Genomic DNA, 18,243 nt, shown 5'->3' with positions numbered 1-18,243 from the left:
ATCTTTCTTGTTCTATGAGCAACTTGTGTGATAATGACCTATATGACTTGGCAGAGTACTGACATCAAAAAAATGATTGACAGAGTTCCCTTGTGGCATTGGAAAAAGAGTTTTTGATGAATGGCATGCAAAAGGGATCAGGCTTATTGGGGATCTATGCCAGGACCATATACTCACGTCCTTCCAGGAACTTGACTTATTGGAATGATTTTTAGGTTATCTGAAAGTCCATCATTTTATCAATTGAAAGTAAGACACCCTCCTACAGACAGAGCTTTTTTAGCAACATAGATTTATTCCTAGACAAGACATTTCTTTCACATTCATACTCACTGTCCTATTCGTTAGATCCCTTGAATATAAGCAAGGTCATACAGAAATGGGAGCATGATCTTGGTAATGAATATATAGAGGATGACTGCCAAAACCACTTTGTAATTGTATGAGAGCAATACAATATAAAATACTCCACAGATCCCACATAACACCCTTTATACTTAATAAAATGAACAACCAGACCTCTCCACTTTGTATTAAATGTAAGAGAAGTAATCGGACATCAATTTACAATTTCTGGGAAAGATCTCACAATTTTAGAGTGACACTGCACAGGTAGTGAGCAAGATTTTCTCAGTAAAAATAACCAAAGATCCAGGTCTCTTCATACTGAGTGTACCCTCTGTAACACTGTCCCTGAGCAAATTGTACTTCAAACTATGAGACAAACTCCTACTCCTGGTTAAGAGGTATGTTTTGAAGCAGCAGGTAAGTGACAAACCACCCTCGGTCACATAGTGGTACCAGGAAACTTAAAAACCTTTAGAAAGGCCGCCTGCATGAGTGATGGTGGATGATGGTCTGTTTGAGAGAATATGGTCAGCCCTCTTAATCTATCTGCCTCCTACCTCAAGACTTTGGAGGAAATAGATGTATGATGTGCATTTTATTTGACAAAATGATAAAACTTTCTTTTATTTGGGGTAGAGCACACACGTTTTACAATTGAAGAATGTAAGAATTTCTTTTCCATGTCATTTTTTTCCCTCAAAGCCACAGGGAGCCACTGGAGAGGGGCTCCAGAGCTGCAGGTTGCCTTCCCTTGGCCTAGGTCAGTAGTAGGCAACCTGCGACCCTGAGCCGCATGTGGTTCATTAGCCTTTCTCCACGGACTCTAAGGAAATAAATAACAATTATTTCTAACACTTCAATTTTCATTATTCGTTGTTGTTGGCCGAAAGTGACTCCTTCTCAACGCTGCGTCAACTAAAATGTGCATCATAACTAAACAGCCTGGCGCTTTTCCCTACATTTTGGCGAGCCTCAATAGCGGGGCTAGTTTTGAGTCTCGCTAGCTAGTCTAGCTACAGACTCCAAATCCAAAAAAGAAAAAAACTCCCAGAGGAAAATCCTGAATGTAAAAGTGCTTGGACAGAATTGTTTGCTTTCATAGCCAAAGCTGCAACATTAAAAGTACCAAACAATCATAAATAGCCCACTGGAGGGTAACAACTTTACAGTAAAACATATTAATGAATGCTCATATACTGTATAACTATTATTAATGGTGAAAGGCTAATTTAGACGCAACAGACTGTGTTACCTTTATTAAAAGGAACAGATATGTATTGTGGCTTGAGACAGATTAAAAAAAGAAATTGGGCTTAAATAGCTCTTTTTATGAAGGTTTTTCTTTATTTTATTGTATTGTTAATTTAGTTTTTTGCTGTCTTTGAGAATATTAAGAGCACTGTGTTCTTACATTTAAGTTGTAATGGCAAATAATTAAAAACATACTTGACAAGTGTAAGACTGACAACATGGGAATCCTTATGTTTTGCAGTGTGATGCTGTATTGTCTGAAAGCTTGGCCTTCATTATTTGATCCACTCTGACTTTTTAGAACTTAGACAGCAGTATTTTTCAGCATGTGATTGATTAATGGGTGTATTGTAATGTATAATTTAGACTACATTTGGCTTTATAATTTGACAAGTCAAATGATCCGCCTTCAGATTGGTCAGAATCAGCTCCAATTATGACGAATATGCAAACAGCGGCAGGAGGTGTCATCTGCTTCCCCACACACGCTTGATGTAGGCTAATTTGCCAAAAAAAACAGAAAAAGAAAAAAGAGAGTTCATAGAGTTCATCATTTGTTTCATGTGGCACATGAAAAATGCACATTATTCTTTAGCTCTGCTCTTCTGCAAGTCTAATTTCTCAATCTTTAAGACCTATGGATATCATAAGTGATTACTGTGTAACTCAATATACACAGTACTGTAGGCCCCACTGACTGTATTTGGTGTGTGCACAGACTGCATTGCCTTTATATGCAAGGCTGACGCATTCAAGTTATTGTTGAGTACTCTTCCGCTTTAGTTTCACCACATATTCTGCTCATACACAGCCCTTGAGCGATGGCCTGGAGTGCCATGTTCACCTATACTTTATGAAAGTGTACAACCTTGTACAGCAATAAAAAGAAGAGACAGGAGCCTGGTATGAACAAATACAGGCTGCTGGTGAAGGGCACATCGGATCAGGCCCAGGCAAACGACTTTTTATGGCTTGGCAACAAGCACTGTACATGCCATACACATCACACATCAAACAGGCACACGCAAACAAAACACACACACACACACACAGAGTTAACATCTGGATATTGTGTGTGTGCAAAATAGGCGTGCGCGTCTGTTTCCAGTGCAAGCACAGAGCGATCTCTCCAGACCTTGGTTTGTTCTTGGCACGTCCTCCTGGGTTACGACACCTCCAGAGAGAGAAAGAGAACACAATGAAAACAGGAAGCCAATTCTTAGATGACAGAAAAAAAGAAAAAAAAAAGTCAGGGAGAGATGGCTTGTGTGGTTTTGCAACCGCAGTGACATTAGGGAACGGCCTGTACTGTAATAAGCCCTACCAAAAGCAGAAATGACACGGACCGTTCATGACAGAGTGTGCCTGCCAGTGCTTATGCAACAAGTTATGCAAAAGACGGTAGGCTGCACAAGTGAGCATGACTCGATCATAAGCCACTGCAATGCAACCTTTAAAAAGCAGCACATATTAGACTCGTCTGCTATATCACAAGGTTTATTTCCACTTAACAACTTTAGGCTCAATAAACTGAGCTGGTGAGCAATGTCCTTTTTAATTGGCTGCATATTCAAGAGGCATAATTTGTAGTGTGAGCGTATGGCGCGCCAGTGTCAAATGCACAGATGAGCATATGGCCGAATTAGCTGGCAAAAGCAGCCACTTAACCTTTGGAGAACAAGACATGTAGCGGAGATGTAGACAGAATCCCCCAACACACCCACTGATGTCCCTAATTTGCATTAATCACATAGTCCCTCTGTTGCTTCTTTAACTCCCTGATTCATCATTGTTGGATCAACTGTAATTATTATTTTTTACGTGCTACCGTCACCCTGCCAAGCTGCACTGGACTCCTTCCATGGTATCGATTTTAGCTCATTGATTGCCCTTGCAGGGGCAATTTTATGACCAAACAAGTGCAGCCCGACTCCATCAGGTGTTACCCGTACACTAACATTAATGCTCAGTACACATTAAAGGGACAGTTCAGCAATTTTCAACTAGCTTTGTATTAAAATTATGTGGGTAGTATGTGTAAAGGAACTGTGGTAAACTTCCCTCCATCTAAACAATGCCTAGATTTCCCTCCTCCTCGCTGGCACTTGGGGCTGCTGCTACTTCTGCATTTCCTGCCGCCGATGCCGCCACCATGGACACAAAGAGTATAGAAGCAGATCACGAGACAGACACGCCCCTCTTATTCTCCCTCTGTCTCTCAAACTCAGACCAAAATACCATCAAACGCAAAACTGGGCACTGCTAATCGAATAAAAATCAAGATTATGTTACTGCACTGTGTATTTCTCACCTAAAATGCTTTTAGAAACATATTTTAGTGCACTGTTTAGCTGTAATAGCAAGAGTTTGTGAACAGGAAGTGGGCGCCATACTGTTTCATGCACAATGAAAACAGAAAAGAAGCAGCGCTGATTAAATATAAACCACGATTCTGTTACTGAGTTACATATTTCTCATCTCAACACTTGAAGAAGGCGTGTCACATTCAAAATGGCCTCTCATTGTCATCCATTGCAATCACCCACCTGCGTTCACTTATCAGTCTGGATTGGGTGACACCCCATGATAAGTTTACAGAATGTTTGCTTGACTCCTGTCCACCCCTTTGCACCACCTTAGGGTCGAAACTGGTCGGTGTTTTAATGTAAGCAGCCATGTTTTTTGAATAAAGGCTTTTGAACTTAATTCATCTGCATCTGTTTCCGCTCCACGCATGAGTGCCTGAAGTTCACTTTTTCTTCCACAATGAAAAGGAGTTTGATAAAAATGTTTTGGCTTGCTGTTAGTGAGTCTGGTGTAGTGTAGTGCATTCTGGTAGTTGTAGGTCTTATTGAGCAAAAGCATTTTTTCCCTCTGTTTTCTCTGGTCATGTCTCACGACTTTTGTAATTAATTGCGTCTTTGCAATGCAGAGACATCCTAGTTTTATTAAGAGGCCATCTTTCCAGCAGTGAAATACTTCTTTAATGTTTTTACTTCCAACCTGCTGTTCTGTAATCTAAGAAAATCAATTTGTAATTAATTGAATCTTGCTTGAAAATAAGTACAGCAGTCCATTGTAGTGAAAATAATGCCACAAGTAAGTTTCATGACAAGCAAGTTTCAATTTACTATTTCCCTTCCTTCATTGCCGCCACTGAGGTGCCCCTGAGCCGGGTACTTAACCCCCAGCTGCCCCAGGTGGGCTCCTCAGCGGCCAACAGATCAAACTGTGATTGTACCGGGCAGCTTCCAGGTGTGAATGTGTGTGTAGCTGTGTGAGTGTGTCGCTGAGTGTTCCTGGAAAGGAGCATTCATGCTCAGCAAATCTAATCTGGTAAAAGAAAAAAAGAATGGACACCAATGGCTGCCTGGGAGGAAGGGAAAACACATTCACAATTTGCAGTATTGTAATATATAGGTAATTTGTAGTAAATCAGCTTAACAGTAGCACGGTAACCACAAGTAATGACTCGGCTGCGCGGACAGTGGCGCAACACTATAAGCAGTCTTCTGGGGGGCCAAGACGCGTGTGCTATATGGGCCAGGGATAGGATTTTAGTGCAGGGCATGCCCCTGCTTGTGGCACAAGGACATAAATTGTCAGGAAATGCCTGCATGGTGCCTTGCTTCAAGGAGAATGGAGTTGTGTGAGGTCACCATGGGGCAAACGGGGAGGGGGGGAACCCAGGGTACACACAGCCAGGCAGCCACCCAGCCAGATGCCCGTCACTCTAGTTAGCCAGCTAAGTGCTAACAGGGGGCCCTCCACTTGGTAACAGCCGCCATCAGCCATTTTCACTGCCAAATTAAAGCGATAAATCTTGAGGCCCCTTTGATCACAAGAGGGTGGACTTGTTAGTTAGGGAAGACGGGGTAACCGCGATGGAGGACACACACACTTGACATCAGCTGTTACTCTTGTCATGTGTGTTGTAAATGGTTTTTGTGAACAAAAAACTCCACTTTAAGAGGCCCATGCAAAAATATACTCTAAAGGCACTTTATGTAAAAATCAAAACAAACCTGATCTTTATTTTGAAAGATTTTAATTTGCACAAAGCTAACGTAAATAAAAGGGAACCATCACAAAAATCAAACAGACCATTAACAAACAAAAAGGAATCTCCGAATGGTAGACCTGCCCATACTGCCCTTTCTGTGGGGAGTCCTGTGTCACATTGCCACAGATCCAGCCCATAGCTGACATAATAAAAGTTGCACAACCCGTGCTGAGTTAGTGTGTGTGTGTTTGTGTGCATGTTGGGAGGTGGGGATGGGGTGGTGATCAGGTGCCACACGCCACTGAAGCCGCTTCCCTTTTCGCTTCCCTCTCTGAAATATTGCACAACTGTTGTTGCAGCGCAGTATGGCTCAGTTATTTCATAAAGGGCCGTAAAAGAGAACAAGCCAGAGAGGGCTCCCTGCCAATCAAGTAAACTTCCTGCAAAGCCTGGCAGCAAAGAGTAATATAACCGCCCCGTATATACTGTAAACTTGATCTGTCTTTACAGGCCCTGCATCCCCCTGATAAAGACAACTTTCCCTCACAGGGTGCCACATTGTTAACTTTTTAGAAGCACAAACCTCTCAGTGTGCTGTGCTGAGTTTTAAAGTTAGATTAGCTATTGTTTCTGTTACTGCTAGTTTTAACTGCAGCTGTGAGTGTGTGCTACTGTAGGTAGTAGAAGGCTCATGTCCAGTGCCTTTGTTTCCTGAAGGGGCAAACTGTGTAATTTTATAAATACTTAGAGGGATCTAGCAGTGAGGATTGCAGATTGCAACCACCTGAAACTTCTCCCATGTGCCAAGCTAGAGCTCCCGGTAGGGATTCCTTCAGTGTTCATAGTTCAGGAGGTTTTTACTGGAAGCTGAATTATTCACAGAGGACTTTTACTCTCCATAACAAACGCAGAGAAGCTGCTGGCCCAGCACCTGCTAATGTGCAGGTTCTCTCTGCTAACTTAGGATTCAGATATTCAGGAGACTTTTACCCTGAGGCTAATTATCCACAGCGGTCCTTTCCTCTCCAAAACAAACAGACTTGGTGATTTAAACCGGTAAATTAACGGAATAAAGCAGTTTCACGCTAAAATCTTCTTCCAATGCTGTTTTGTCCATTGTGGAGGGGCTGCTAACCCGCTAATGTGCGCTCACCATTTCTCTCTGTTAACTTCAGATTCAGACAATCTAGAGGTTTTTCCAGAGAGCTGAATCATCCACAGAGGTTTCCTACTCTCCAAAAAACGGACCAGGGGTCTCATTTTTTAACACTGCATACGCACAGAACACGGCCCAAAAAAAGTTGGATCTATAAAAACTGACTTAACGGGAGAAACTTTGACCCATGCTTACGATACAATACAATATGCTTTATTCGTATCGTATCGTAAGCATGGGTCAACAAACATTTTGGAGATGGGAAATTGGCGATAAAGATGTTGAGGTGGAAGCCTAATTGTAGAAATTGTCGAATACTTTTTGGCACACACTATATTTGACTTTTGTCTGTATGTGCATCCATTGTTTTGCAAATGAGACCCCAGGTGATTAAAAACAGTAAAACACTGCTAACTATGGTGGCTGATGCGAAAATACAAATTGTCCTAACTAGAACCAGCATTTGGTTTGTCTGTTCTGGGCTACTGTAGAAACATGGTGCAACATTACGGACTCTGCGGAAGAGGACTCATTGTAAGAACAAAAACATAAGTCTTATTATGATTCTTATTTTCAGGACACAAAAATTATATTCCCTTTCGGCCGATATGTCCCCCTAAATCCAACACACTGGACCTTTAAATGGGCTTAGACCTTAATCCTGTTTCAGATGTTAAGCTAACAGGCCTTGCTAAGTGCACAGAAACATGAGCTTTTCAAGTTATTCAAATCTAAAGGGCTGAAATCAAAAGTTAAGAAACACAGTCAAGAAAAAAACTGGCCTGCGTCAGCCGGTTCAAATCATGTGACATGGTTCGTCACCTCATGCTAAAACAATGTACCAATCCTATCATTCACATTTTTGTTTAATTTGTAAACCTCTGTGTTACTCTGTTGTAAAAGTGCTCTATAAATAAAACCTGTGATTACTGTTGGGTCTAGTTGACTCTAGGTACTCTCACCACTTCCTTGGCATTATTCAAGAGTGTTTCACTTAAAGTTAACTACTGTGGGCTTCCCCCAACATTGGCAACATTTCACCACGTAGACGTGATGAGGAGTGTGGATTAGCCCACTGAGCAGGCCTCACAGGGAAGTGATGGTGCATTCCCTTGCCTGTAATTTCCCCTGACATACTAAGTGCTCATTCTCCCATTTCCCTAAATAATGTGGTGTGCAATGGTGCATTGTCCTATTTGCTGTTACACTCCTTCCATGTGTGCGTGGAATGTGAAAATGCAAACCATCGTTACGGTGTGATGCAGAGACGAAGAGCATGGGAAAAAGTAACCTCAGTGCCCATTTGGGGGTTTTGTGGGTGTGATAAGTGAGTTTGGGTTCAAACAACACACACGCTATCACCACACTCACATCACCCAGCTCGGCTATGTGATCTCATAATGCCGCCATTCACAAGCTCTCCTCATTCAAAAGAATATGTCAGAGACAGAGAAAGGCCTCGTTTGTTTGGGGTGATAGTCCTGCTTTTCTGTGCCTCCTGTGGAAGACTAAATATTTTTTTAGACTGTATATGCCCACAGTCAGACTTGACACTTGTTCCAACCTACTTTCTTTCACAGGTAGAGCATATATGCTAAGTTTGCAACAGATGTCCCCTCTTGGGGATCGCAGTCTAAACAGAATCTTTTATCAAAGACAATCGCAGAATTAAACATAAGACTTAGAGAGCCTGTCTTTGCTCATAGCGACACACAAAAAGTAGGCCACCATGCTGATACCAGAGCTAAACATTCCATCCAGCATCAGAGAAAAAACCTGGGTTTCTTATTTAACCACTGCTGGTCATTTCGTAATCTGACAAAGCCATAAATCTCATTTTGCCAGCTAAAAATTCTCCTGACATTCAGTGAAAACGCACAAAAAAAGGTGCATTTTTTTAGGGGACTGGCAAAGTCATGCAAAGACCTTGTGTTTCCTGCAATACAGTCATCAAAATCAGTTGTCAAATGGTCTCACATGCCCGCTTGCATGAGATGGCATGACACTATTTAGCATCAATTAAACAAAAAAAAGCCTGTCTAAGAGCTTCCACATTGAGGAAAGGTTCAACAACAGAGCTCGACTGTTCCAAGAGAATGAGCCTGCTGTAATACATAAAAATGCCAAATCCATCACACGTGAAGACAATACGATAAACAAACTGCTCTGGTGCATATGGATAAAATGCCAGCTGTCTTTATAACTATAGTGTCGACAACCTGTGGAGTTTACCTGCCAACTTTCCTATATTAAAATTAATCCAGCTCCATTTGGTGAGACTCTGCTCTTTGAGCCAACAGAGTTGAGCATTGTGCAAAAGTTTGGGATAAACCGAGTTAGCTACATGCTACGTTTACTCTCTTGTGGACTGACGCTTGATCATAGGATTTCACCAAGTGCATTTTTGGCTGCAGTGGCTACGCTGAATTAATATTGGTTGGACAAGATAATTAATCCAACAAGTCCTCCAACCCAAACAACCACATAAGTCAAATGTTATGACTTTCAATATGATCCATTGGATCATTTTCTAAACTAGGGCACCTACTGGTGGACCGCAATATAGCTCATATGTCCATCCACAGTTGCAGTTTTAAACATGCTGGGAATGTTATGGAATTGTCGCAGTTGTACTGAAGCTACGTGGTTAGGTTTAGGCATCAAAACTCCTTGGTTAGGTTTAGAAAAATATTATCATGGTCTGGCTTAAAATAAGCATGCTTGTTACTTAGGTAACCTAACCTATCTCACGTGACATACGCCAACATACAATGTTGTCAAAATAACTCTACACTGACTTTCGGTTTTACACAGGACACAGACACCCATCTCCTGGATCAAAGTCCAGTGCTTGTTTGACCAATCCACCTAAGAGGACTTTCTCACTCTTTATACTACGTCACGTGACTTCCGGCTTTGCTGTTGCAATAATTACTACGGCCACTAAAGGTCGCTGCCAAATATATCTTTTCCCACAAAAAACTAGCCTATGCAGGTTTTATAAACTCAGGAACACTGGTGAAAAATAGGCAATAGACTGCTTTGCCATACGTGGTAAGTATCCTGGGTCTGCTGTTGATGTTCCAGGACATCAACAAAAGCATGGGGTTAGGGTTACGAAAACAAAAGCAAGTGGTTGGGTTTGGAAAATAACATCATGGTTTGGCTCAACATTCATACAGGACATAAATACTGGCCTATGCTTTGATAGTATGAAGTAGGGATTTCCATTTGTCTTAAAAACCTGTCCCAAGTTAAATTTTCCATATATTTTCTCTGAAACACAAAGGCCACGCTGACCTGAAAAGTTACTACATTTTACAACAACAGCACTTAGGTCAAACATTAAAAGACTACTTGCAGAGGCCTGAAATTCTGATTGGCTGGTGATTTGGGGACAAAGATGAATATGTGAAGGTTAACTTGACATGAGTAAGCTTTAATTCCTTGCAGTGCAGGAAACAGTTTACTGTATGCACACATATTTCTGCAGGAAGTGGCTGAATGATCTGTTGTCAGGAGTCAGGGAGGCTAAATGGGAAATTAAAAAGGCTAATTACAGTGTGTGCGTTGATGGCCGACCAATATCACACTCAGTGGTTTTTAACAGTGTAAACAGGGCAGGAGAGAGAGCGAGGCAGACAGACAGATTAGGGAGAGAGAATGTGTGTCTGTGTGTGTGTGTGTGTGTGTGTGACAGAGGGAGGGAGGCAGACAAGCGCAGTCACCAACAAAAACATAGCCTGGCTGTTCACTGAGCCTACATAAATGGCTTACGTAAGACAGTACTCTCAGTACCAAAAAACAGCAAAAATCCATAAACACACACAGACACACACACACACACACACCCCNCAAACACACACTAGTTTCATTCCATTCATTCTCATAAACGTAAAAAATAACTTCCACTGTCTCCACTACTTTCATGTCCTAAATCTTTACCTAAAATAAAAGTGAAGCAAAATGACATTAAAAGTGTCATAAAGATCCGTATTCCCTGCATCTAAAACTCAATCTGGTTCACATACAAATAGCAAAACAAGTACACACACACATTCGCGGGAACACACACAGACGCAGTATGCTGTCAGAACAATGAGTACAGACACCGCACGCTCTTTCTCTCTCCCGTTCCCCCCTCCTTCCCTCCCTGCCTCGCTCTACCTTCAGCGTTATAACGAGCCGTGCTGTACAGTTTTATTTACACCAGCCTCTTATCAGTGGTACAGCAGCACAGAGACTGCCAATTGGAGAGGACAGGCCACGGTACTGCCTGTACCCTGTAGTGGAGTAGGTGTGTACCGCCATGCTCCCAGCACGTTTTTATCAAGGCTCAGAAAAGACTGGGCCCGCGCCAGACTGCCTCTCAGAATAATAAAACACACACAAACACACACACACGCACACACACAGGTTGAGTCTGCAATAAGTCACCACAACTACAGGCACGTTATTACACAGGTCTTGCGGCACACACACACAGTCGAGAGGGTTTCCATTTAGGGACGTAATGGTGGTAAACCCACCATTTTAACCACCTTTTTTTTCATACGCAGGGATAGAGTTCAGTAAATGCATTTTTAGCTGACATAAATCTTAATGTGTAGCAGGAAGCGTGTGACAGATGGCAACATGCAGGAGGTGGCTGATTTTAACATCTGACGCAATCACGACAAAATCCTCACAATTTATTCTGGCACAGAAAACTGTTTTGAAAAGTACTGTCAAGTCATGGGAAAAATATCAAGAAATACTTATCTAATGATTTCATAAAATAACACAGGTGGCAAATAGCTATCTAAAGAATGCGTCTCAGCTTACATATTTAAGAAGTTTTAAATGTTAGTGCAGGAAGACAATTCTATAAGACAATGATATACATGAAAAGTTTAAAATAACGGGGTACTTTTCAGTCATCTGTCGCTAATTCAATGTGTTTTGGGCAGATATAAAATATATGGAATTCAATAATGACAGATTTAATAGTGTGCTGCATAATGGAAGTGATGTTAAAGTGGTCGTTAGGTCCACCAGGAACACGCCAGAGCTATTGCTACATGCAAAAGCAAATTCTAACCTACCACTTCAACAACATTCATTGGCTAGCTAGCTTTGTTGGTAGCCCAAATTACCAGCTGGTCATGTAGAGAATCTGTTTGCTTACAGGACAGATAATATGACGATTTTCAGAGTGGAATCTGTAAGATGAAATGTTTTTTTATAATGTGTATTTGTAACTCAGAGGAAAATAAACTGGCTGGTAGCAGACTTAGTATAACGTCAGAAAGATGCTGGACTCGTATGCTGGCTAGGTGTTAAATTTTGGTTGCACTGAAAATTGGATTGATGAAATTTTAAATGTCTAGTGTTAGAATTTCACGGTGTGTGGACGTTAACATTACGACGTTATGCAGATGAACGGTTTTGATCTCTACATCTTACATCTAAAATTCATTATTCTACAATAAGATGATGTCAGCATAAGATGTTTGGAAGACATTTAATTTTGATAACTTAACAACACCGCATAAAACCAACAAAATATCACCGTCATCTGTCGTCAGTGCTCTATGTCAAATTGATGTTGGCATTAGATGTTGTCCTGACAGTGAATCTGGGACATGACCATCAAATTCAACCATATATCAATGTCTAACGATGTTGGGGGCCAGTTGGAAGTAGCTGGCTTGAATTTGCCTCATTTAAAACAGCTTTCCATTTTTTTCAAGATGGCCGCCTTGTGAGTAAAATCAAGTTAGGTTTATAGTCACTGTGTTTTGGGAGTTGATGAGGTGGTTGTACTACTAGGTTACCGAGGAGGAAGTGGGTTTTTGTTCCTATATATTCCAATGACTTCTGGCACATAAGTGGGTATACTGTAAAGGGCCAGAAAAAGAGGTGGGTATATCCTGTATACCTGCATATACCCTCTACTTCATGTGCCAGAAAATTATGAACTCATCCCTTCTGCATCAAGCGCAACTGCTTCAAAAGTTTTTGTGCCGTTTGGTCATGCACCTCTTAATTTTTGTAGCTAGGTGCCCACTGCGCACGCTGTACTTTCAGCTCAATATGAAGGGAAGACTGGTGGAGCAGGTTCGCCTCCACAGCTCTTCATTCATTTGCCTGAACGACCACAGGGCCACTCAAATGGGCAAGAAATAGCCACCACGCTGGTGTGGAAGAGCAAAAGAGATTGCTGTAAAAGCTACAAAAACAGTCTAGCTTATGCTGCATCGATAAGATAAGATAAGATAAGATAAGATAAGATACACCTTTATTGATCCCACAATTATGAAATTCCAGTGTTACAGCAGTCAAGGGTAAAGAGTCAAATGAAAGATTTCAATATTTAAAAACTTAAAAAACTAGGAGGCCTGCGCCTGCGGTGTCTCGCACTAGCATAAAGAAAGTTTAACCATTTTATCCCTTGTTGAACTAAGCTTTAGAGATGTTAATACCATAGACTGTATATAGAGATGGATGACATGACAGCTCCCCAAAAGTGAAGCCAAAACATCTGGCTGCAGTACAGGCCATAAGCCCCACTACCTCAGTGTTAGCGGATGGGACATGGGCCAAACTAAAAACAAACGTCAAAAAGAAATTTTTTGGAAGATGGTTTCTGTTATTCTAGGTAGTTCTTATTATGCTGATGTGTGTTCAAGTGTTTTATAAGTTTGGTCATGACTCGTAATTTGATGTTAATAAAAGAGGGACTGAGGTCATGCTTGACAGCTGAGTGTGCTGATTGGTCTGCTCACTATCAGTGGTGCTGCTTGCAAGTGGTTGGACAGGTGTTTGGGTTCCATGGAGATCATTACTGCACAGACTCCAAGTGATGTCACCAGCGCAAGATGGCAGCGGCCGTAACCAGAATATTTTGGCTTCATTTTTGTATAAAGGGAGTAAGTGGAGATATGTCGTCCATAAAGTCTGTGGTAAAGACACGTGATAAGACCAGAAATGGATGGGACAGGGTGAGACAGTAGCTGTCTAGTAGTCAAAGAACCTTACAGGACAATTAAAATCAAAGTGCACTGGGCAAACATAAAGTAGCTGCACGTGGAACCTAGATAATGTACTGTGTAGATGATATTTCAGTAACTATAAAACGCGGCAGTTCTCACAAATGTCAGTCAGACTCACACAAGCAGAATTGACTTTATGGTGTGAGCAAACACAGAGTTACAGATAAGAGGACATAATCTTGCCTTTCTGTGAGGGGTGGGGGTGGGGTGGGGGTGGGGGGGGGTGGGGTTAGACAAGCCATCAAAAGCACAGGAACATGTTTGCTCCCGATGATATTGTTATCGACGGAGAGGAAAAAGAAATCAAAGGAAAGTGAGAGAGCATGCGGAAGAGGGAGGGAGAGAAAAAGGAGGAAACAGATGAAGACAGAGAATATTCAGGTCGCATTTGACAGCTTTACGGTCTGTTGCGCCGAATAGGATGTCTAGGGACGTGGCAAAGCAGACAAATATTGACTTGCAGAGCGTTCGCATGCACACACATACACACAGACAGTCAGGGAAAATACACAAGACACTTCCACATGAAGCCTCTAAATTCAGCCCCCCTTCAAAATGGATGAGCTCACATTGCAACATCAGTCACCCTTGTTTTTTTGCCCAGCTCAACCTCTTAATCCATTTTGCCTGCAAACCAATTTGTTTGTCCAGTAGGTCACAGACAGTTTCCTGCCCTCACTGTTCCCTCTTCTTTTGTACTGTTTATTTCTCCCTCTCCTTAGCCTTACTTTCTCTGAACGACGGAGCCATTTCCAGAGCTTTTGCCCCCTGGGAGATCGAGGGCATCTCAGTCCACACACCCATCCCTCCTCCTCCTCCTCCTTCTTCCTTTCCTGCAGTCCCTTCCTCCCGTCTACCTCTCCCTCTCTCCTGTCCTCCTTACTTTAAAACTGTCTTGACGTCAGAGAAACCTGGTTTATGGACACGAATGGACACACACATGCATCATTTAAAACTATTTCTTTTGCTTTTTAAACGCCTTCTCTTTTTTTTTTTAGACAGCTACAATCAGATTACTTTTAATGTGGCATCGGGTAAACAGAATTGGGGACATGGGGCTTTGGAGACAACAGCTTCTCATCATCTCGTCTCAAAACAAATGTTTATCAGAACCCGTATCCTGATTGGACTTGAGTTTTTTTGGCTTGAGTTTGCTTGAATTGCCTTTTGTGTTACTTGGCTGGAATTTACTTTACCTTTTTATTGTTATTATTATAGGTTTTCTTCCATTTGCTTTTATTTGACGTTCCAGACTGGAATATCTTGACAAGTACTGGATGGATTGCCATGACACTATGTGAAGACATTCATTGTCCCCAGAGGATGAATCCTAATTAATTGTGGTGATCCTTTTACTTTTCCTCTAGTGCCACCACAAGGTTTTTGATATCGAGAGAAATGTCACATACAGCCATTCATTGTCCCCAGAGGATTAATCCTAATTACTTTTTCTCTAGTGCCACAGCAAGGCTTTCAGTTTTGAGTTTAATTTCTTAAAACTATTGAATGAATTGTCATGACACTATTTACAGACATTCATCAACCTCGGATGATAAATCCGAATACATTATGATGATCCCTTTACTTTTTCTCAAGTGCCACCACAAGGTTTTTGATATTGAGAGAAATGTCTTGAAACCACTGAATGGATTGCTATGACGCTACGTACACACATTCATGGTCTCCAGAGGATGAGTCCTCTGATTGTGTTGATTCCCTTACTTTTCTCCAGTCCCGACAAAAGGTTTTTCGGTTTTGAGCAACATGTCTTGAAACTATTGAATGGATTGCCATGACACCCTTTACAGACATTCGTCATCTCCATAGGATGACTCTTTATAAAACGTGTTAAGCCCTTTATTCCTTCCATTGCCACTTCAAGGTTTTCGGTTTTGAATAAAATGTCTCGAAACTATTGAATGGATTGCATGACACTATATTCAGACATTCGTTATCCCCAGAGGATACATCCTAATAAATTGTGTTGATCCCTTTACTTTTCTTCAAGTGCCACTACAGGGATTTTGATATTGAGAGAAATGTCTTTAAAGAATTGAATGGACTACCATGACACTACATACAGACTTTTGTGGTATCCCCAGAGGATAAATCCTAATATATTCTGTTGATCCCTTAAGTTTTTCCTCTAGTGCCACCACAAGGTTTTTGGTTTTGAGTTAAATGTCTTGAAACTATTGAATGAATTGCCATGAAATGTAGTAAAAAATATTCATGTTCCCACAGGATGAATTGTAACAACTCTGGCAATCCTCCTGACTTTTAATCTAGCATCATCATCAAGTCATTATATAAGCATAAGGCTTTTTTAAAAGCTCATATTTTTAAGGCTTTGACTATCTTTTCTATCAGTAAACATCTGACTCACTGTAGAGAAACCAGGTCATGAGGAATGTGCTCGAAACTTTACAGCTTAGTGCAAAAGGTCTCACACAAGCAAGTCTTAAAGCAAAAGTTTATTGTTGTCTGATGGCTTTTGTTTGCGATGCCCCATGGTCTGCGACATAAAACTGTCAAGCAGCATCGGATCTGTTTGTCTGTAAAATGAGAATGGTAGAAAAATGCTATCATAACTGCTGGGAATGACGGCAATATAAAGAAAATAAGGCCCAGGTTGTAAAAACTTGGTATTTTCCCAGGTGTAAGAACACACACGACTATATGCCTGCCTTGCTGTCCAGTAATAGCAATTACCCCACCGTTGCCAGACACTGACCAAGTGTTTCAAAACACCCCCACCCTCTCCAAACCCTGGCCTCCCCTCCTCCCTGGCTGCCCCTAGAGGTGAAAGGTGCCATGTGTTTTCAGCTTTGCTTTCAACCCCCCTCTGTTTTCCAGAAGAGAGGAGAAAATGGGGCTTTGACATGTATCCGTGTGCTCCTGCAGGCCACAGACGCAAGGATATCTTCAGGGCCTTTGGTGGATGTGTGTGTTTATGTGTGCATGTGGGTATACATGGATGTGTGCGAAGAAGTGAAGGGAAGGAAACAAGAGCTGGATGCATAGAGGAACCACCCGGGGCTCTCCTGGTGTGAAGAGGCAGGAAGTAAGTTAGGCTGCTCTACAATGCCAAAGTGGACCATTTCTCACAAGCCTCAGGGCTTGGTATTAATAGATCCTGGTTGGACAGGGGTGGGTGGGCTTCTGGTGAAATATATGCTGGCATGAATGACCTACTGCAGTTTGAGTCGAGAAATGTCTTTTGACAGAGGCTTTTATCAGATTAAGATCCATTTTAGATTAACTCTGAATTCATTTTCAGTCTATATAAATCAATCCAAACCTTGGGAATGCCTTGTGCAACATGGAGATCTAATGCACACTATACTCTTATTCACCAAACCAAACAGTTTGTGATGCTGAATTTTTAGTTGACAATACTCACAAAGATCCATACTTCCATACATACATCCATACTTTTAAATATGAATCTACTCTCAGAGGGTATTTAAGATAACTGAAAGTGACATGCAAGGAGTGTCAAGAAGCAAAAATAGGACTTACTGTTAAAATATGTTGCTGGTGAAATACACAACAGCAAAAAGTACTTGTGTAAGAAGGCGTGGCTGTGTAAGTTGTGTTATTATTGCAAGCAAATAGTTTGTGGCTTTGCATTTTCAAGATTTATCTGACTTGGAACTGTGACAATTACAACACATCCTCCAACCTAGACAGTGAAATCTGCTCGTTATTGCAGACAGCGACAGCACGACAGGACTGTAGTACGTAACCATAAAGTGCTGCAACCTGGTTACCTTTGGTGATAGGTGTTCAAAGAGCACTCCACCAATTAGCTTTGTACTCCTATACACTCACACTCATGATTGTCAGGTTAAGAAAAAATGATCAAAATCAATTTTGTCCTTTTATTCAACATATGTTTCCTTGTCAAAATCTACCCACATGTACCCACAATGCAACCTGACCACCATCAGTCTGGTTGGATATTCTGGCTGGGTATGCTACTTAAGGCTGATGTACATTCAGGCTGCTAGCATTGGGTAAACTCACTTTTTCTAATCTCTATAAACAGACATCTGCATATATCCGAAATTTTCTGGTTTCCGTTTCTAGTCCGAGTATTGACCAATCACATTAGAATAGCAAGTAAACCATTTGTGTGGAAAGGTGAACTGCTTTCTCCGAAAACCAATCTTGAGACCCATTGGCTATCACCTGAGTTAGCTTTATATATATGTATATATCTATTAGGGCTGTAACGGTACATGTATTTGTGTCAAACCGTTCGGTACGCGACTTCCGGTTTGGCACGACCCTGTACCGAATTATTGGGCGCAGGATATTATTTTATTTTATTTTGTTTTATTTTAATTCCGTTTTTGCGAGCCGAACCATTTAAAATATCTAGTTCCCCGAAGGACATAATTGAGTGACGGACCGAGTCCCGTAAATCTCCGCTTTCACTTTGTGCA

At 41.4% G+C, this 18,243-nt stretch overlaps 1 protein-coding gene across 3 annotated transcripts in view; it reads right to left on the bottom strand.

The window, feature by feature from the left end:
- The window catches only part of zbtb16a (zinc finger and BTB domain containing 16a), a 219,701-nt gene that overhangs the window by 90,074 nt on the left and 111,384 nt on the right, over positions 1-18,243 (bottom strand). The window lies entirely within an intron of this gene.

Source organism: Epinephelus moara, chromosome 3 (assembly GCF_006386435.1).
Source record: "Epinephelus moara isolate mb chromosome 3, YSFRI_EMoa_1.0, whole genome shotgun sequence".
NCBI lineage: Eukaryota > Metazoa > Chordata > Actinopteri > Perciformes > Serranidae > Epinephelus > Epinephelus moara.
This window is presented reverse-complemented; position numbering and strand designations above follow the sequence as displayed.